This window comes from Lithobates pipiens, unplaced genomic scaffold (assembly GCF_037356315.1).
Source record: "Lithobates pipiens isolate NorthernLeopardFrog02 unplaced genomic scaffold, aLitPip1_a1.2 Scaffold_18, whole genome shotgun sequence".
NCBI lineage: Eukaryota > Metazoa > Chordata > Amphibia > Anura > Ranidae > Lithobates > Lithobates pipiens.
Window position 1 is genome coordinate 631,098,671 of NW_027507758.1, and position 22,406 is coordinate 631,121,076.

A 22,406-nucleotide genomic window follows, 5' to 3' on the forward strand; every position below is an offset into this window, starting at 1 on the left:
CTCTGGTTTGAGGGACATTGGGGGGAGGAGCTGTGAGGTCAGTGTGATGTCATAGGATTTTCTGACTCTGGTTGGAGGGACATTGGGGGGGAAAGAGCTGTGAGGTCAGTGTGATGTCATAGGGTTTGCTGACTCTGGTTGGAGGGACATTGGGAGGAGGAGCTGTAAGGTTAGTATGATGTCACAGGATTCTCTGATTCTGGATGGAGGGACATTGAGAGGAGGAGCTGTGAGGCCAGTGTGATGTCATAGGATTCTCTGACTTGGATTGGAGGGACATAGGTAGAAGGAGCTGTGAGGGGCGCTCTGTGAGGGATCTGTACACACAGAGTCATTTCTCCCGGGTGCGTCACACCTCTCCTAAATAAAAGATGAACGTTGTCTTTAGGCTTTGCCAGGACACATCATATTCCTGTGATCTCCGTGTACTCCGGAGAATTTACTGATCACATTTTAGGATGAGTATCTGAGACTGGGATCATTATGGAGACATTCGTTTTCAGGACATTTACTACTAATTATATTGTTCCCTCTTTCTTCCTATTTGAATCTTATAAAATAAAGACATACATATTCCAATGCTTCATAAATAACATAACCCCCTCCCATCACTAATAAAAGTCATATTACCCGTTAGTATAGACTGATGAGTTTAAGCTATGATTAAGCAACGATAATGTTGTGAAACGCGTCAACTATCTTGCCTTGCTTCTGTTGTACTTTGACTATTCGAACAATAAAGGCTTTTATCGGACTGCAGCTGTCCAGATTCCTTTTTCTAAATTACTAGTTATTACTAGACTGATGAAATGTTCCGGCCCCACAAGTGGGGAAGTGTTCTAACCCCGAAGGGGTTAATCTACATTCCCACACTATATATGTGTGTATCATCATCTGCTAGAGATAAAAGACATCACAGTAACTATGGAGAAAGAGGATGGAGATGATGGGGGGGTTACTGGGTGTAAATAGAAGATAAGCTCTTATTACCTCCTCTGCTGCCACTTCCAGTAATGTCTCCTCTCAACTTCCTCCTGACTGACCCCTCACCCGGAACTTCCTGTCTGAACCTGACATCACTTCCTGTCTTCCATAGAGACTTCCTGTCTAGGTTGGAGTGAGATCACCACCTTGTGGAGCTCAGAGGAACTGCAGCCCCGAGTAGCGTGAACGCAGCCTTGTGCTGTGTGTGTATGTCAGTGTTTCTCAACTCCAGTCCTCAAGGCGCCCCAACAGGTCATATTTCAGGATTTCCCTCCGATGAAAGAGCTGAAAACATGACCTGCTGAGGCGCCTTGAGAACAGGAGAAACACTGGTGTATGTACTGTATATCCTTATAGATGGAGTCATCTCCACTCCCACCAAGGGGGATAGAAATATATTACTGCCTAGTCCAGCCTTTCTCAGCCAGGGTTCCTCCAAAGGTTTCTAGGGGCTCCTTAAACACTTCCCACCCGGCCAATGCACATATACGGCCGGGTGGGAGCCGCCTACTCCTGATATGACGTTCAGGAACGTCATTCAGGAGTAGCGGGATCGCTCGCGCGCGCGCCCGCGCAGCGGCGCGATCCCGATGCGCCCGTGTCACCCGGACACGGCCCATCTCAGATCGGCAGGAGGGCTCTGTGATTGGCCCTCCTGATCACATGACGGCCGTGTCCAATCACGGCCGTCATGTGATGTAAACAAACAGCCGGTTGCTAGGCAATCGGCTCCTCCTCTCCTCACACAGAAGTCATCGCTGTGGAGAGGAGAGCAGATCGCTGCAGCCGGCTGCTGATCAGTGAGTATGAGCTGCTTTTTACAGCTTTTTACTCACTGATCACCAGTCTAGTGTACACAGTAAACACACCACACAGTAAACACATCACACAGTATAAACACAATGTCCCCACACATGTCCCCAAATAATAAAAACACATGTCCCTAATAATAAAAACATGTCCCCCACATATGTCCCACTAAAATCACATGTCCCAATGATTATCTGCACACATATGTACGTGATCACCTGCACACAAATGTACATGATCATTTGCGTACATATGTCCGTGATCACACAAACCAATTATTATACACTTAACGGATTTTTTTTTACCAAAAACATGTAGCAGAATACATTTTGGCTTAAATTTATGACAAAATTTGATTTTATTGGATTTTTATTGAAGTAGAAAAAAGAAAATATTGTTTTTTTTTTCCAAATTTCCGCTTTTTTGCGCTTATATCGCAAAAAATAAAAAACGGAGTCGTGAATAAATACCACCAAAATAAAGCTCTATTTGTGCGAACAAAATGATAAAAATTTCATTTGGGTACAGTGTAGCATGACCGCGCAATTGTCACTGAAAGCGCTAGAGCGCTGAAAGCTGAAAATTGGGCTGGGAAGGAAGGGGGCGAAAGTGCCCTGTATTGAAGTGGTTAAACAAAAATTTCTGTAAATAATAATGGTCTAGAACTATATGAGGGTGGGTTTCCCTGCGCACCAAAAGGCCACTTAACTAAAACAAAACCTTTATTGTAAATCATAAAAGGTGTGTAAATTACCATATCAGGTATACCTATAGGATGAGGTCAATGCCATTATATACTGTATGAATCAATGTTTGATCTCTATGTGGTAATATTAACCACTTCCCGCCTGCCGTATAACAGAATGACGTGCGCAAAGTGGTTAGGTTATCCTGACTGGACCTCATATGACATCCAGCAGGATAAGCCGCTACCGTGTGCCCCGTGGGGGTGCGCAGCGCGGCGATCGTTGGTGTGGTGTGACAATCTGACACACTGCATCACCGATCTTGGTAAAGAGCCTCTGAGCCCCCCCGTACACACGGTCGGACATTCCGACAACAAAATCCGTCTGATTTTTTCCGAAACGGGTGTTGCATACACACGGTTGGACAAAGTTGTCGGAAAATCCGATCATTCGGAACATGATGACGTTCGTTCATTGCAACGGGACTACATTGCGGCTAGTAGCCAGTAGCTTTGGTCTCGTAATTTTATCTGAGCACGCGTGGCACTTTGTCCGATCGGAAATTCTCTACAAGTGATCGGAAAAAGTCAGAGCGGATTTTGTTGTCGGAAAATTTGAGGTCCTGCTCTCAAATTTTTTCCGACGGAAAAAGCACGATAGAGCCCACACACGATCGAATTTTCCGACAATATAATCCGATCGGACATATATATATATATATATATATATATATATATATATATATATACACACATACACACACACAGTGCCTTGAAAAAGTATTCACACCTCTTGAAATTTTCCACATTTTGTTGTTACAAAAAAAAACGTAAATGTATTTTATTGGGATTTTTTGTGATTGACTAAGACAAAGTGGCACATAATTGTGAAGTGGAAGGAAAATGATAAATGGTTTTTCAAAATTGTTACCTGGGGCGGTTCCTATATCTGGCATCCCTCCCCTCAGGCGGACAGGCAGCGCACCGTACGTCAAGTGATGTCAGGGTAGTATACTGGCAGATTGGGGTGATATAGTGCCAGATTAGGGCAATATACAGTAGTGCCAGGTTAGATCATATTGCCAAGTTAGGTGATATACAATAGTGCCAGGTTATGTGATATACAGTAGTGCCAGGTTAGGTGGTAGTGCCAGGCTAGGTGATATACAGTAGTGCCAGGTTAGGTGATATACAGTAGTGCAAGGTTAGGTGATAGTGGCATGTTAGGTGGTAGTGCCAGGTTAGGTGATATACAGTATGGCCAGGTTAGGTGGTAGTGGCAGGTTAGGTAGTAGTGGCAGGCTAGGTGGTAGTGCCAGGTTAGGTGATAGTACCAGTTTAGGTGATATGCAATAGTGCCAGGTTAGGAGGTAGTGCCAGGCTAGGTGGTAGTGGCAGTCTAGGGGGTATACAGTAGTGCCAGGTTAGGTGGTAGTGGCAGGCTAGGTGGTAGTGCCAGGTTAGGTGACAGTACCAGTTTAGGTGATATGCAATAGTGCCAGGTTAGGTGGTAGTGCCAGGCTAGGTGGTATACAGTAGTGCCAGGTTAGGTGGTAGTGGCAGGCTAGGTAGTAGTGCCAGGTTAGGTGACAGTACCAGTTTAGGTGATATGCAATAGTGCCAGGCTAGGTGGTATACAGTTGTGCCGGGTTAGGTGGTAGTGGCAGACTAGGTGGCAGTGCCAGGTTAGGTGACAGTACCAGTTTAGGTGATATGCAATAGTTCCAGGCTAGGTGGTAGTGCCAGGCTAGGTGGTATACAGTAGTGCCAGGTTAGGTGGTAGTGGCAGGCTAGGTTGTAGTGCCAGGTTAGGTGACAGTACCAGTTTAGGTGATATGCAATAGTGCCAGGTTAGGTGGTAGTGCCAGGCTAGGTGGTATACAGTAGTGCCAGGCTAGGTAGTAGTGTCAGGTTAGTTGGTAGTGCCAGGTTAGGTGATATACAGTAGTGGCAGGTTAGGTGATAGTGCCAGGTTAGGTGGTAGTGCCAGGCTAGGTGATATACAGTAGTGGCAGGTTAGGTGATAGTGCCAGGTTAGGTGGTAGTGGCAGGCTAGGTAGTAGTGCCAGGTTAGTTGGTAGTGCCAGGCTAGGTGGTATACAGTAGTGCCAGGCTAGGTAGTAGTCTCAGGTTAGTTGGTAGTGCCAGGCTAGGTGATATACAGTAGTGGCAGGTTAGGTGATAGTGCCAGATTAGGTGGTAGTGGCTGGCTAGGTAGTAGTGCCAGGTTAGTTGGTAGTGTACTAGAATAAATATATGAGAACATGAATAGATAAGAGTCCTGTTCCCCTCTTCCCCCATCACCTGCAGTAAAAGCATGGATCTATGACTGCCCCTGCTGCTGCAGAACCTCCTTCTCCCCCTCCCCCTCCCTGAAGTAAACACAAAGTAAAGAAATAAACCTCACATGTGAGCTGGCGAGCCGAGGACTGATTCTGGCTTCTTCCTGGAACTGTGGCCAAAATGTGGTGGGTGGGAGGGGAAGAGGGAGGGGCTGCAGCATAGACGAAGTATGATTGGCTAAGAGATGAGATGCAGAAATATCCCCCTCCCTGGAGTCGGGACACGGACATCACGCAGCCCTGGATGGTACTGCTGCTGTGCGCGCTTCTCCAGTCTCCACACATTACATGTCGGAGGAGATGTTGTTCTGCACACACAAGGGCGGCCTTAGAGAGCTCAAAGCGCTGGAGCCGGCTCTGTCTTTTGTCATTGTGAGACGCAGGAGAGCGGACAGCAAAGTATACAACAACAGGGCACGCCAATTACCAACGGCCAACCCAGTACAACACTTCATCCATATCTTTGGTGATCTCTGATCTCCTTATGAACTCAGGGATGTACAATTCCTATCGCCTGACACCCGGGACATGCAGTTCTGAGGGCTGGACAAGTAGTTTTTATTTTTTTAACATTTACCCCTGCTGTGGGCAAAGAAGGAGCAGGATTACTTGTTGGATGGAAGCATTTGGGTGGCTGAGCAAATGTTTCCACACACCCGCTATGTATTCTGGGCTCCTCTTGCCCATCTGTGGACCCGGGACCAGCATAGTGGGTGATGATGGGTAGAGGGGAGGAGAGAGGACACACATCTGCTCTCCTCCCCTTCTTGTTCCTGACCCGGAAGTGACATGTATGACATCACTTCCGGGTCCCCATGGACAGTTTCCCCGCAATCAAGTCTGGGAAAGAATATAATGCAGTGTGATCTGTTCTACATTACATTCAGTAGAGCACAGGGGAGACATTGGGGGGTCTTCTAGACCCTGGATGTCTCAATAAAGAGAACCTGTCACCAAAAAAACATCTCATAGGGGACTTTTTGTCCACCAAAAAAAATCACCACATAGGGGAACTTTTTGTCCTCCATGTCAGTGTTTCTCAACCTTTTTTCAGTCAAGGTGCCCTTCAATATTATGGACAGTCTTGAGGTGCCCTCTAAAGTTATGGACAGTCTTGAGGTGCCCTCTAAAGTTATGGACAGTCTTGAGGTGCCCTCTAAAGTTATGGACAGTCTTGAGGTGCCCTCTAAAGTTATGGACAGTCTTGAGGCGCCCCAATCTAAAATGTAAAAACTATTCAAATAGTTCTACCTAAGGGGGGACGACATCCACACACGTAGGACACCCAACGTTATAAGAGATTTATTCTTCCAAAGCAAATACACTTTTGCAAACTGGTACTGACTAGTATTCCAATGTTTCTCTTCTCCCTCCGTTTTTCTCCATCCATCAGCTAATGAGACCCCAAATCTGATGGAGAGAGGCGGGGGAGGGTCACACAAGGATGATATTCAGGCAACTGACATGCTCCTTATCAGCTCATGATGTCGTTAGGAGGTCGGCAGCTAGAAGGTTGTAATGGTGTACAATGAAAACCTGAGGCTTTGTGTAACTAAAAGGCTTCATCCACCCTCCGGCTTGTATACAATTTTGGGGCAATTTGCCAAGGTGCAAATTAAGAAACCTCAAGGCACCCTGGTTGTGATGGAAAAAAAAGTTAAGTAAAACTTTTTTTTAATTGTGCAAACTTAAAGTTAAACCAAGGCACATAACCCCCCCCCCCCCCAAAAGAAAAAAAAATCTGAGGCCCCATCCCCACATATAAACATAAGCGCACACATTGGGGCCCCTACGACAGAAAACGTTGATTGTGATACACATGTTACATATCATCACGCACATCGGAATGAGAGCAATAATTCTACACCAGACTTCCTCCGTAACACTAAACTGATGACCTAAAGGGGGCTTTTACAGCGTCGCCTATAGAAAATATAGGGTACTGAAGTTTGTCACCATTTCACAGGCGCACACAAATTTAAGGTTTGATATGTTTGGTATCTATTTACTCGGTGCAATTTTGGCTTTTATATTTCACCCAAAAATTTGGTAATTTATTTGTGTTTTTGTGCCCCCTTAAAATGAACTTTAGTGTGTTTTTTGACTGAAATTTAGCATTTTACAGACTTTTGAGATAATATCGTGTGACATAAAAAATTGCACTTACCGCTATTTTATTCTCTAGGGAATCTGCTTTCAGACATATATCATGTTTTGGGGGTTTTATATAATCTTCAGGCCTAAAATTATTTTTGAATTCCTTCCCGCCCAGCCTATAGCAGAATGACGACCAGTAAAGAATTTATCTCAAATATCCTAACACTCACCAGTGAAGTTAAACACGCAACTTCACTATCTTTCACTCATATTTCGAAAATACTTTGTAAATAGGCTTGCCAGATACCCATGACATTGATTAGCAAGCAAAGCACGGATCTGATGGAGGCCCTCACCTGGTTACCCCCACATCACTGAATACTCCCCAAATCTTATTCTTCCCTATTCCACTCCTTCTCCTCCCCACCTTTTACCCCCCCCTACCATACTCCCCACTTGCATAAACTCATGACTCCAGCCCCCCACATCCCCGGAAACCTCCATACCATACTCACTTCCCACGACCTACCCCACTTTCTCCAGACCCACTGTCCACTCCTTGATAAATACATAACCTATATTTAAGGACCTGAACAGATTGCCACCGACAACGCAACTCACATACACCATGTCAGCGCAGGCCCATCAGCGATGATCACCAGTGATACCTATCAGTGCCCATCAGGTATGCCAATCAGTGCCCACCAGGGATGCCAATCAATACTCACCAGGGATGCCAATCGGTGCCCACCAAGTATTCCAATCAGTGCCCACCAAGGATGCTGTTTTGGATCAGAACCAAGGTCTGGTATTTTTTATATCTGCCCCTGATCAAATTATTGAGTATAAAGCATGCATGCTATGAAGCAATCACCCTGACACCGTTTGTCCAGTGTGAAAATTACTTTATGATCTTTATTTCCCCTTTTGCTTGCCGTTTATATAATACCGGCTGGACATGGAAAAAACAAGCAAGGTGAGACGTATGCAAAATATATTATTGCGACATATTACTGTAACAAATGTATGTATATATGCTTTTAGCTGATTTAGCAAGTTTAGTAAGTTTAGTAATTAAAGAGGAAGTAAAGGTTATTTTTTATAAAAAAAAAAAAAGCAACCTGCAAGGCAAAGGCATAATGAGCTAGTACGCATAGCATACTAGCTCATTATGAATAACTTACCTGAGAACGAAGCCCCCGAAGCGGTCCTCCGTATTCATATTCGCCGCTGCCATGTATCCCAGAGTGACTTCCGGGTCTCGCTGCTCCGACGCTGTGATTCGCCAGAGCCGCGATGATGTCACTCCCAAGTATGCGCACGGGAGCCGACATGAGCGGCATATCGCCGTGATCTGCGGCCTGCCCAGTGCGCCCACGCGCCGCTGTCTACGGCGCATGGTTTTGTTATGTTTCCCTGCACTGTACCTCATCCACGATAGTCACAGGTTGACATCTGAGAACCCGGTTTCTGCAGCCATAGTATACTCAAAGGTAGGATCTGCTATGGCCACCATGTCCTTTAACGTCTGTATATGGGGCCTCAGGGGGTTGGAGGTGGATGTAGATTGGGGAACTCCCCACTCTGGGTTATTGAACATATCTTTCCATTGGAAAGGTTTTCTAAGACCAGAATACCCACTTCCCCACCATAGGCCCAGAACATAGGTCCCACTGTCTCCTGGGCTAGGATTCTCAATGGTCAGCCTGAACTCCTTGGTAAAATACTGATCTGTGTGCTTGTTGATTGTCATTCTATCTAAAAGTGACCTCCCATTATTATCCTTTTTATTTTGGACACTTTCAGGTTTGTACCCCCAGTTTGTACTCCCAGTGTTCCAACCCACTGCTCCCCAGGAATCACAGTTGCTACCCCAATAGGTGTCAGTGACGCATACATACACAGTCATGGGTCCTACTGCTCCATCCCAGGTCCGGATCTGGTACATAGTACCTGAAGTATCTGTTCGTAAGAGGATATAAAAGTGGCAACGTGTATTGGATGAGTTATACCAGAATTGGGTCATACCATCTTTTTGTTTGATGGCTATCTCTTGTGCCTGAGCAATAATCACAATAAAAAAGGGGGATGGTGTGTGGAAGGCTAGTGTGACCCATAAGGCTGCCTATATTTCTTTGGTCACTGAGGCCATGAAAGCCGGCCCCTGGTCACTCTCTAACTTCTGGGACGCCATATATGCACACTATTTCCGTTAAAAGTCTTTTAGCCTTGGTTTTTGCCATCATGTTGTTAACAGGATAGCCTTCTAGGATATGATGACTAATGCGTACTTGTATTGGCCATTTTTTTTTTTGGCCGTGGTCAATCTGTATCCTTTGGAAGGGCTACTGGGCTTTTGCCAGATGCTTCAAAGGTACCCTTTCCGTTCTTCCTGGGTTACATTTAGCACAGATGGTGCATGACTTGCAGAAGTTGTTGGTAAGTGGAGTAATCCCCGTAGCTAAGTAGTATTTGTTGATCAGGGCGTTCATCAAAGTTTTTGATAGATGAGAGGCACCGTGGGCCCACTGTACAACTGCAGGGAACATTGATCGTGGCAGACACGGCCTCTTGTTTAATTCCATGATCCCTTCAGTTTCTGTAGCTCCTTTCTTTATCCACACTTATTTTTCTTCTTTGTCAGCTGCTTCTTTTTGCTCCTTGAGATGGGTCCTGCTCAAAGGAGGGTTTTGTAGAAACATGGTGGTTTGCACAGTCTTTTCAGGGTTATCTTATCGGGTCATCCTGGATGGGCTCATTCACTCTGCTGACCACTTCTTGCACCCTGTTTGCAGCTTGTTTTCACAGCGGTATCTGCCAGGTGATTGCCTCGTGCTTCTTGAGAATTCAGCTTGCCATTCGCCTTTATGTTAAGTATAGCCACTTGTGCTGGTAGGAGTAGGGCATCCATTAAGTCCTTGAAAGCTGCACTGTGTTTTACAGGTGTACCTGCTGCTGTTAGGAACCCGCTGGCTTTCCAAATGACCACAAAATCACAGCAACGCCGAGGGCATATTTCGAGTCTGTATCTTCAGTGGTGACTGCGTATCCTGTGTGGTACCGTCCTGCACTGTCTGCATACCTGGAACCATCCACAAAGATTGTCAAGTCAAAATTCTCAAGGGCCGTTTCACTAACTGTCGGTAGGTGTGAAGTCTCCATCTTCATCACTTCAAAGCAGTCATGAGCGGTGAGGTCGGGATCATTCTCCAAAGAGGTTCCCCCCTCAAGAAGTGGAAGTAGAGTGGATGGGTTGAGGGCATCACATCGGAGGAGAGTGATGTTATCGGGGAGAAGCAAGGCACACTGGAGTCTGAGGTGTCTTGCTGAAGACAGGTGTTTGGGCTGTACTTGGTTTAGTATGGCACAACACCAGGTCAGCGGTTTTGTCCAAAAGGGCTTGGGCTGCAAAGACGGCTCTTAGCCCTTGTACACACGGTCGGACATTCCAACAACAAAATCTGTTGGATTTTGTCAGACAGATTTTGTCCGAAACTGGTGTTGCATACACATGGTCGGACAAAGTTGGAAAATCCGATCGTTCGTAACATGATGACGTTATGTAGTTACGACGGGACTACGTTCAGGCTAGTAGCCAATAGCTTTGGTCTAGGAATTTGATCTGAGCATGCATGGCACTTTGTCCGATCGGAATTCTCTACAACCGATCGGATCATGTGGTCGGAAAATTTTTATATCCAGCTCTCAAACTTTGTTGGTCGGACATTACGACGGAAAAAGTCAGATGAAGCCCACACACGGTTGGATTATCCAACAACACGGTCCGATTGGACATAATCCTTTGGAATGTCCGACCGTGTGTACAAGGGCTAAGACAGGAGGGTCCTCCCTTGGTCACTGGGTCCAGTTGGCAAGAGTAATAACCAATGGGTCTCAGCCTGTTGCCATGGGCTTGAGCCAAAACTCCTATGGCATGTCCTTGTCTCTTTGAGACAAACAGTTTGAAAGTCTTTTCATAGTTTGGGAGGCCCAAAGCAGGGGGAAGTGAGAAGGGATGGGATTTTAGGATGTCATCAAGAGGGAGGCTTTCAGGATCCAAGAGCGGCAATAGGAGATTAATCCTAGGAAAGCACGTAGGAGCTTTTGACCTTGAGGCAAGGGGATGGCTTTGATTGCAGCAACTCTTCTTCGGTGAGATGTCGAGTGCCTTGGGAGATGCAGTGACCTAGGAAAGCCACCTTCTCTTTGCACCACTGGAACTTTTGCATTGAAGCCTTGCATCCTTGCTCGGCTACGTAGTGGAGGAGGCTTTCAGTGATAAAAGTCTAAACCTCATGGCAATCTGCTCCTGGCGCTTCTCGTTTGCTTCCTTTTGTTCTCTTAGCAAGGAGCTTCCTCCGCATTCTTCTGAGTGTGCTGCTTCTTCAGGGCAATACGTCTGCGGTGGGGGTGAAGAACTCTAGGTGTTACAAGACGCTGGATCTTGGGGGCCTTAGTCCTGGCAATCTTCTCTTCCTTAGCAAGAGGCTTTCTAACCACATATTGGTGCACATCATCTTCTTTGGACAGGTTGAAGAGCTTGTGGACACTGCTTGCCCTTTTAGGACCCAAACAATGTGGAACAGTGTTGTCTGTGAGGCCTGGGATGTCCTTCTCACCTTTCCTGACAATCACCAAGTTCAACACACTTAAGTTGGCATCTACAATACAGCCACGCACAGTAGATGCCAACTTAAGTTGGCATCTACAATACAGCCATGCATTTGCGTTCGCCAGTCCTCCTGGGGCAGTAACAGGAGTGACCCTTACTCAATAGCAGACGAACACGGCCGTGGGTGAGAACTCCCTGTTTCATGGGGAAACCTTGCTTATCGTTGCCTCCACTGATGCGCACAACATATCCCTTCCATTCCTTACCCAAAGGACCAGCTGAAACTTCTGTGGCCATGCGTTTCTCATAAAAGGTATGCAGCTTGCATTCATCGTCAACTTTAATCAGCTTCTGGCAGACATTGGCCGGGAAAGAGATATTAAGCTTAATGTCTGCACAGCCTATCTCAGGTCCCCCAGCCGGAAAGAGGAGAGAGGAAGCAGGTAAGAGGCTTTCAGAGAAGTTTGAGATGTCACCACGTTGGAGAGTATCTGCACATAGCAGGAGGTCATCTACATACTGAAGGAGTACAATGTCTGGGTGTAACTTCATCCAGGTCTCCAGGATGAGGGCCATTGCCTCGGATTGTATTGGGAGGGGGGAGTTCTGAGCACCTTGTGACATAACAGTCCGGGTGTAGCAGGCAGGTGACACAGGCTTGCCTTAATCCTAGTGGAGAAGATACATGTGATCCAGAGAAGGGCAGGGTGGTGGCGAGGTGGGCAGTCATGTCCCTGGTACTGAGCGCTTTCATGTGGGAAAGGGTTGGGTGCCTAGTTGCTTGTGGGCAGACTTCTGGGACTTCCACTGCGGCATTCCCCTCTGGAGTGCAGTTGTAACAAACATGCGGGGTTAGTACAGGTGGGCGTGAATACGGTGTGTCAGAGGCCATCATGACAGGAGCTACCTTTTTACTGCTCTGTGCAGATTCTAGGTCCTTTGCTACTAATAACAAAATCTCAAGATCCATTACCCTATACTCTGGGCATGATAGGAGCAGACCCTTTTTTTATTGACTCTTTAAGACCTAAGACAAATGTGGCGCGTTTGTATACTTTGTTCAACATGCTAATACCCAAATCGGTTAAAAACATTTTTGTGATTCTAAGGCATAGGATTATGCAACTTTAGATCACTTCCCTTTTTTTACTGACCACAATTCATCTGGCATGACGCCCAGAATATATATAACTTCCCCATTACAATATTCTTAAAACTTATATCTGGTTAAAAATCAACATTTTAAAATCCCCAATTATTGCTAATACAGCTTAAACACAATTAAAACCATTTGCACAAATATAGCACATTTGCTACATTTGCTGTTATGAGAAAAGAAGCACCTTTCAACTTCAATAACGCAAGGATAGGCAACTACAACTAAAACAGTTTTTAGTACATAAATTGAAATGCTACTTAGATTTTAATATGTCCCGGAGGACATAGCACAGCAGGGGAAGTGTCACTTAGAACAGAGGGGTGGTAGACGAAGGACAGTGTCTACTTCCTGGGGACCAGACACCATTATAGGGCGGTGGCTGACTACTTAGCTTCATCTTTTCTGGCTTTCTATACACATATACAACACAACCATTTTGATTATTTCGATTAATTTCATGTTTTGCAAACCCTTCTTCATGAATAGCTTTTGTAACTTTAAACCAAGCGTCTGCTGCTCGCAGCAGCCCGTGATCTGACAACAGACCTTTTTTACGTTTCAAAATATTACGCCATTCATCTGGCTCTAGCCGACCACCCAAATTCATAGTGACCCCACACACTTTTGCCAGTTTCTTTCCCTTTTTGACAGCGTCTTCTCCTTCTTGCTCTAATACCAAGTCACAAACCAAACTACCCTCTTTAGGTCTTTAATTCCTGCCCGTTAGCTATTGGGAAGTTTATGTGTCCGGGCTCAGGATTAGGGATGAGCTTCGTATTCGAGTCGAACATACGTTTGACTCGAACATCGGCTGTTCGCCCGTTCGGCGAATTCCGAACGTTATGGGTCGTTCGTGACAAATTTGTGTGGCGCTCATGGCCCACAATGCACTGCGCCATCACAGTGCATTGCTGGCTCATGATTGGCCAAACATGCACTGTGACCCCGCATGCTTGGCCAATCACAGCGCCGGCAGCGAGGAGAGCCATGATTGGCCACAGGCATCAATCATAGCTCAGGCTGTGTAGTACATGCCCCACACTATATAAGGCCGCCAGCGCGGCGGCCTTGTGTAGTGTGTTGGCGTCTGTAGGAGTGTGTCCTTGCCTCGCTGGACAGGGCGGTCAGCGGTAAGGTGCATATTACCGCTGACTCATGGTCCAGCAGGCATGGACAGGGACGTTACCTGTCTTTCACGGCCCATTGGGTCACTCTTCAGGCAGCTGGGAAGGATGCAGGACAAGGTGCAGTAGTGTTGGAGGTTGTTCCGCACCCACGCCTCCAAAATGCTACTATTGGTTGTGACACACCTCTCTCCTCCACCCCCTCCTCTTCTTCCTCCATGGCCTCTTCCAGTGCTCTGTCCTCAGAACCAGCGGTGCTCGGTAGGCGTTCCAGGGGCTTCGCAAGTACGCAGGCAAAAGGATGCCATGCCGTGCTTGCGCTGGTTTGTTTGGGGGACAGGAGCCACACTGGGGCGGATGTTTTGTCAGCTCTGCAGGGGCAGGCCGAGAGGTGGTTGATGCCACGCCAGTTTAAGCCAGGAATGGTGGTTTGCGACAATGGCACCAACCTCCTCTCCGCCCTCCGACAGGGACAACTGACCCATGTGCCCTGTGTGGCTCACGTCCTTAACCTAGTGGTGCAGCGGTTCTTGGGCAGGTACCCGGGCTTACAGGATGTCCTGAAGCAGGCCAGTAAAGTCTGTGTGCATTTCCGCCAATCATTTAATGCCTGTGCTCGGCTGGCTGAGCTCCAAAAGGAGTTGAACCTGCCCAAGAACCGCCTTATATGTGACATGCCCACCAGGTGGAACTCAACGTTGGCCATGCTGCAGCGGCTGCACACGCAGCAGAGGGCCATCAATGAGTACCTGTGTGACTACAGCACCAGGACAGGGTCAGGGGAGCTCGTTTTTTCTCACCACGATAGTGGGGCATGATCAGGGATGCATACACTGTCCTGTCACCGTTTGAGGAGGCCACAAGGATGGTGAGCAGTGACAGTGCATGCATCAGTGACACTGTACCTCTTGTCCACCTCTTGGAGCATACGCTGCGTGGAATAATGGACAGGGCACTTGAGGCAGAACAGAGGCAGGAAGAGGAGGACTTCCTTGCCTCTCAAGGCCCCCTTTATCCAGACAGTGTTCCTGCTGTGCCACCCATCACACAGGAAGAGGATGAGGAGGAGGATGATTGTGTCAGCATGGAGGTGGAGGCTGGCACTCAGCAGCAGCAGCAGTCTTGTAGGGATGATTTACAGTCCCAAGAAACTCGTGGACTTGTATGTGGCTGGGAGGAGGTAGCTGCGGATCATGTTGTCCTTAGTGACCCAGAGGACTCCGGACCGAATGCCTCAGCTAACCTACGCTGCATGGCCTCCCTGATCCTGCAAAGCCTGCGGAAGGATCCTCGTATTCTTCGGATCAAGGAGAGGGACCATTACTGGCTGGCCACTCTCCTTGATCCACGGTACAAGGGTAAGGTTGCCGACCTTATCTTGCCATCGCAGAGGGAGCAGAGGATGAGACATCTCCGGGAGGCCTTGCAGAAAGGTCTGTGCAACGCGTTCCCAGAGATCGGGAGGTTACAAACTCCTGGTCCTGGACAACGTGTTGCTGAGGCATCGGTCAGAAGGAGCGGTGGAGAAGGTGGCCGTCTGAGCGATGCTTTCAGACAAATTTTTAGTCCGCAGCCCCAAGGTATGATCGGTTCCAGCAACCATCGCCAGCGTCTCATTTACATGGTGCAGGAATACCTAGGGGCAAGGTCAGACTTGGACACCTTTCCCACCGAATATCCTCTGGCTTACTGGGTCTTGAAGATGGATCACTGGCCAGAGCTTGCACAGTATGCAATTGAGCTACTAGCCTGTCCTGCATCCAGCGTTCTTTCGGAACGCACCTTCAGTGCTGCTGGTGGCTTTGTTACCGATCACAGGGTGCGCCTGTCCACTGACTCAGTTGATCGACTGACCTTCATCAAGATGAATTAGTCTTGGATCACTCACAGCTACCAAGCACCTGAAGCTGATGTAACCGAATAATTTTTTTAGAAATATCACATCCCTTCAAGACTGCCTACGCTGAAGCTGAGTGACTGTCCTGTAATGTTGATTGTCTATCCTCTTCCTCCTCCGCTGATATGTTGGAAGAACATTTTTGGTTCTGGGTGATGCCACCAGCCCAATTTTTCAGCCCCTGTTTAACAGGGGCGTTTAATTACAATTTTTGATGCAATGCTTTGCAGCAGGGCTCATTCCTGCACTACAACTAGAGTGTATGGGAGAGGTTGCAGTGTCGTGGTACCAGCACCAGTGCCTAAGGCCCAATTTTCCTGCCCCTGTTTAACAGAGGCGTTTAATTACAATTTTTGATGCAATGCTTTGCAGCAGGGCTCATTCCTGCACTACAACTAGAGTAAAAGGGAGAGGTTGCAGTGTCGTGCCACCAACACCAGTGCCAGCAGCCCAATTTTTCAGCCCCTGTTTAACAGGGGCATGTAATTACAACTCCTTTGCCCACCCAGAGTAACTGTGAGGACTTATAGTGTTGTGGCACCAGCACCACAACCACCAAAGGTCAATTTTTCTACCACTGTTCAACAATGGCATGTAATTACAATTCTTTATATAATCGTTCAGAGCAGCGTGCTCCAGCGCCCACCAAGAGTCACTTTGAGGGCTTACAATGTTGTGGCAAAACCAACACCTTGTTCCGCCATTCCTGCAGAGCATATAGGGCATGCCCCTACTTTCAAACATCCAACTTACAAACATCTCCTACTTGCAAACGGACAACAGCAAGTGAGATGAAAAAAGACGGACGGCAAAAACAAATTATACAGGGATGATAACCCTTCCCTATGTTTTCCAAAAAGCTTAAAAATAGATTTTTTGACTGGAGCTACACTTTAAAAATGTACCACTTCACTTCAAAATTACAAACAGATTCTACTTAACACAACAAACCTACACAGTCCCTGTCTTGTTTGCACCGCCTGTATACTGCTGTTCTGAGTATATAGGGCCTGAGGGCCTCACACCTTTCCTTTTTTTAATTTGGGTACAGGGTTCCCCTTAATATCCGTACAAGACCCAAACGGGCTGGTAATGTTTTTCTCAATGATTTTCATCCGTATTGCCAGAACCAGACATTACATTAAAACCGCAAGCAGTTTTGAATGACTTTTTCCGTTAAAAGTCATTTTTTTGCAGGGACTGTTCTTAATACGGGAAACACGTGCCACTTCACAGGAATACTATAGACACCCCCCAGGCACAATATTTAAATGAATATTTCACCTTTTTTTCCACTTTAATCGTCATTAAAATCAGTGCTCCCAAAAAAAGTCAGTTTTTTAAAAAAAAATGTTTGCATTGATCCATGACCCCTGGGGCAGGAGCCGGGTCCCCAAACCCTTTTTAGGACAATATCTTGCATATTAGCCTTTAAAATTAGCCCTTTTGATTTTGAATGTTCGAGTCCCATAGACTTTAGTGGGGTTCTAAAGTTTGTACAAATTTTCGGTCCGTTCGAAGGTTCTGGTGCGAACCAAACCGGGGGGGGGGGGGGGGGGGGGTGTTCGGCTCATCCCTAATATATACATACATTTTTTACAGTAATATGTCGCAATAATATGTTTTGCATACATCTCGCCTTGCTTGTTTTTTTCATGTCCAACCGGTGTATAAATGGCAAGTAAAAGGGGAAATAAAGATCAGAAAGTAATTTTCGCACTGGACAAACGGTGTCAGGGTGATTACTTCATAGCATGCATGCTTTATACTCAATAATTTGATATGGGGCAGATTACTCCTGTATAGTTTTTTTGTCCGTCTGTCTTTTTTCATCTCACTTCCTGTTGTCTCCTTCTGTTTGCAAGTAGGAGACGTTTGTAAGTTGGATGTTTGAAAGTAGGGGCCTGCCCTATATGCTCTGCAGAAATTTGGCCCTAAGGTGTTGGTGTTGCCACAAGTTAACACTGTAAGCCCTCAAAGTGACTCTTGGTGGCCGCTGGAGCGCCCTGCTGTGAACTATTATATCAAAAATTGTAATTACATGCCATTGTTGAGCAGTGGTAGAAAAATTGGGCCTTTGGTGGTTGTGGTGGTGCTGGTGCCACAACACTGTAAGTCCTCACAGTTACTCTCGGTGGGTGCAGGAACAGGCCCTGCTGTGAAACATTATATTAAAAATTGTAATTACATGCCCCTGTTAAACAGGGGCAGACAAATTGGGCCCTAGGCACTGGTGCCACAACACTGCAACCTCTCCCAGATACTCTAGTTGGAGTGCAGGAATGAGCCCTGCTGCAAATCATTGCATCAAAAATTGTAATTACATGCCTCTGTTAAACAGGGGCTGAAAAATTGGGCCTTAGGCACTTGTGCTGGTGCCACGACACTGAAACCTCTCCCAGATACTCTAGTTGGAGTGCAGGAATGAGCCCTGCTGCAAAGCATTGCATCAAAAATTGTAATTACACGCCCCTGTTAAACAGGGGCTGAAAAATTGGGCCTTAGCCGCTGGTGGCGGCACCCAGAACCAAAAATGTTCTTCCAAGCTATCAGCAGGATCATTGAGGAGGAAGAGGATAGTCAGTCAACATAACAGGACAGTCACTCAGCATCAGCATAGGCAGTCTTGAAGGGATGAGACATTTCAAAAAAAATTATTCGGTTACATCAGCTTCAGGTGCTTGGTAGCTGGTGGTGATCCAAGACCGATTCATCTTTCTGAAGGTCAGTCAATCAACCGAGTCGGTGGACAGGCGCACCCTGTGATCAGTTACAAAGCCTCCAGCAGCACTGAATGTGCATTCCAAAAGAACGCTGGATGCAGGACAGGCCAGTAGCTCAATTGGATATTGTGCAAGCTCTGGCCAGTGATCCATCCTCAAGACCCAGTAAGCCAGAGGATTTTCGGTGGGAAAGGTGTCCAAGTCTGACCTTGCCCCTAGGTATTCCTGCACCATGTAAATCAGACGCTGGCGATGGTTGCTGCGGACTAAAAAATTGTCTGAACGCATCGGTCAGACGGCCACCTTCTCCACCGCTCCTTCTGTGACTGACCGAAGCCTCAGCAACACGTTGTCCAGGACTAGGAGTTTGTAACTTCCCAGTCTCTGGGAACGCATTGCACAGACCTTTCTGCAAGGCCTCCGGGAGATGTCTCATCCTCTGCTCCCTCTGCGACAGCAAGATAAGGTCTGCAACCTTACCCTTGTACCATGGATCAAGGAGAGCGGCCAGCCAGTAATGGTCCCTCTCCTTGATCCAAAGAATACGAGGATCCTTCCACAGGTTTTGCAGGATCAGGAAGGCCATGCAGAGTAGGTTAGCTGAGGCATTCGGTCCGGAGTCCTCTGGGTCACTAAAGACAACATGATCCGCAGCCACCTCCTCCCAGCCATGTACAAGTCCACGGGTTTCTTGGGACTATAAAGCATCCCTACAAGACTGCTGCTGTTGATGCTGAGTGCCAGGCTCCACCTCCATGTTGACACAATCCTCCTCCTCGTCCTGTGTGATGAGTGGGACAGCAGGAACACTATCTGGATAAAGGGGGCCTTGAGAGGCAAGGAAGTCCTCCTCTTCCTGCCTCTGTTCTGCCTCAAGTACCCTGTCCATTATTCCACGCAGCGTGTCCTCCAACAGGTGGACAAGAGGTACAATGTCACTGATGCATGCACTGTCATTGCTCACCATCCTCGTGGCCTCCTCAAATGGTGACAGGACAGTGCATGCATCCCTGATCATGCCCCACTGGCGTGGTGGAAAAAAAACGAGCACCCCTGATCCTGTCCTGGTGCCGTAGTCACACAGGTACTTATTGATGGCCCTCTGCTGCATGTGCAGCCGTTGCAGCATGGCCAACGTTGAGTTCCACCTGGTGGGCATGTCATATATAAGGTGGTTCTTGGGCAGGTTCAACTACTTTTGGAGCTCAGCCAGCCGAGCACTGGCATTATATGATTGGCGGAAATGCACACAGACTTTCCTGGCCTGCCTCAGGACATCCTGTAAGCCCGGGTACCTGCCCAAGAACCGCTGCACCACCAGGTTAAGGATGTGAGCCATACAGGGCACATGGGTCAGTTGTACCTGTCAGAGGGTGGAGAGGAGGTTGGTGCCATTGTCGCAAACACCATTCCTGGCTTAAGCTGGCGTGGCATCAACCACCTCTTGGCCTGCCCCTGCAGAGCTGACAAAATATCTTCCCCAGTGTGGCTTCTGTCACCCAAGCACACCAGCGCAAGCACGGCATGGCATCTTTTTGCCTGCGTACTTGCGTAGCCCCTTGAATGCCTACGGAGCACCTCTGGTTCTGAGGTCAAAGCACAGGAAGAGGCCATGGAGGAAGAAGAGGAGGGGTGGAGGAGAGAGTTGTGTCACAACCAGTAGTAGCATTTTGGAGGCATGGTGGCGGAACAACCTCCAACACTACTGCACCTTGTCCTGCATCCTTCCCAGCTGCCAGAAGAGTGACCCAATGGGCCGTGAAAGATAGGTAACGTCCCTGTCCATGCCTGCTGGACCATGAGTCAGCAGTAATATGCACCTTACTGCTGACCGCCCTGTCCAGCGAGGTTAAGACATTGCCTTCCACATGCCGGTAGAGAGCATCACCTTCCGTGAGAAAAAGTGGCGTTTGGGAACCTGCCACTGAGGAACCACACATTGCACACTCACGGAAGGGGGCCGAGTCTACCAACTGAAAAGGCAGCAGTTGAAGTGCTAGTAATTTAGCCAACCGCTGGGCATGTGGATGGCTGGGAGTGAACTTCTTTCGACGGTCTAGCAGCTGGGGCTGGGAAATTTGCCTGGTACAATCGGATGTCGGTGTAGTGCTAGCAGAGTGCCCGCAAGTACTTGGCTGTGACACACCTAATTCTACACCTTCATTCCTCTCAGTGCAGGTTTCAGAGAGGACTGAAGGTCTACTGTGGTTGGAGATCCCAGCTGATGTGGAGCAAGGAGAGGTCCGCTTCGTTCTTTGGTGTGGGTCTTTAAGGTACGCTTGCCAACGAGCTGCATGGCAGGTCAACATATGTCTGGTCAAGCATGTGGTGCCCAAGCGGCTGATGTTTTGGCCATGCGAGATATGCTTGAGACATATGTTGCAAATAGCAGCGGTGCGATCGGATGCACTCGTCTCAAAAAAGGCCCACACCAAAGAACTTTTGGAATAACACGCAGAGGCAGCGCCCTGCACAGGCAGAGCTCTGTGGTGTGATTCAGTCGGTGTGCTGCCCTTAAGCTGGCCCCTGGAGGGCCTCCTGCCTCATTGGAGATGTGCCTCCTCCTCCTCCCTCCTATCAGGCACCCATGTAGAGTCAGTGACCTCATCATCCCCTCCCTCTTCATCACTGGAGCAATCTTGGCAGTATGCTGCAGCTGGTGGAACTTGACTGCCAGATTGCTGTCCTTCTTGAGCATCCCCTCTCTCTGGGCTCACGCTACTTCCTTCCTCTATCTGGGTATTGTCATCAGAGCCTTCAAAACGCTGGGCATCCTCCTGGAGCATGTACCCAACACTGTGCTCAAACAGTTCGGGGACTCCTCAGGAGGACATGGTGGGTCTAGGGAAGGAGTGACTGATGAGACGAGGGAAGAGGACGCGTTGGCAGCTGCTTTGCCAGTACCCTCGGCCTGAGAGAGAGGATGAGCAGGATGAGGAGGGCTTGGTCATCCACTCTTCCAAGTCTTCGGCATGTTGCGGCTCAATACGTGCAGCTGCCAAAAATAAGGACAAGCATGTCCCGTGGCCACGTGCTGAGGACTATGCACCGCGTCCACGACCAGCACTGTTGCCTCTAGACACAGAGTCTGCTTGCCCTCTTTTATTGCCTCGTGACTGTCTGCCTCTCCTTGTTGGCCTTCTAGACATACTAATGGCCTGCAGGAAGATGAGAACACCAGCAATTGGGGGTAGTTTCAGGTGTATAGTGTGCAGGAGGCACAATACACCGACTGTAACTGCTCCAAATGCCTGTGGTATAGAAACGGAACAACACCAGCAATTGGGGGTAGCTTCAGGTGTATACTGTGCAGGTGGCACAATACACCGACTGTAACTACTCCAGAGGCCTGTGGTATAGAAACGGAGCAACACCAGCAATTGGGGGTAGCTTCAGGTGTATACTGTGCAGGAAGCACACTATACCCACTGTAAATGCTGCAGATGCCTGTTACAGAAACAACAACACCAGCAATAAGGGGTAGCTTCAGGTGTATACTGTGCAGGAGGCACACTACACCCACTGTAAAATGCTGCAGGTGCCTGTGTTACAGAAACAGAACCAGCAATAAGGGGTAGCTTCAGGTGTATACTGTGCAGGAGGCACACTAAACCAACTGTAAATGCTGAAGATGCCTGTGTTACAGAAACAGAACAACACCAGCAATAAGGGGTAGCTTCAGGTGTATACTGTGCAGGAGGCACACTACACCCACTGCAAATGCTGCAGATGCCTGTGTTACAGAAACAGAACAACACCAGCAATACGGGGTAGCTTCAGGTGTATACTGTGCAGGAGGCACACTACACCCACTGCAAATGCTGCAGATGCCTGTGTTACAGAAACAGAACAACACCAGCAATACGGGGTAGCTTCAGGTGTATACTGTTCAGGAGACACACAACACCCACTCTAAATGCTGCAGATGCCTGTGTTACAGAAACAGAACAACACCAGCAATAAGGGGTAGCAA

The 22,406-nt window shown here is 47.7% G+C and overlaps 1 protein-coding gene and 1 pseudogene across 1 annotated transcript in view; both read right to left on the reverse strand.

Annotated features, from left to right (window-relative positions):
* LOC143986879 (uncharacterized) overlaps positions 1 to 22,406 on the reverse strand; it is a 1,041,669-nt gene that overhangs the window by 704,466 nt on the left and 314,797 nt on the right. The gene's annotated exons all lie outside the window — the stretch shown is intronic.
* LOC143989982 (small ribosomal subunit protein eS6 pseudogene) lies at positions 11,171 to 12,106 on the reverse strand (annotated as a pseudogene).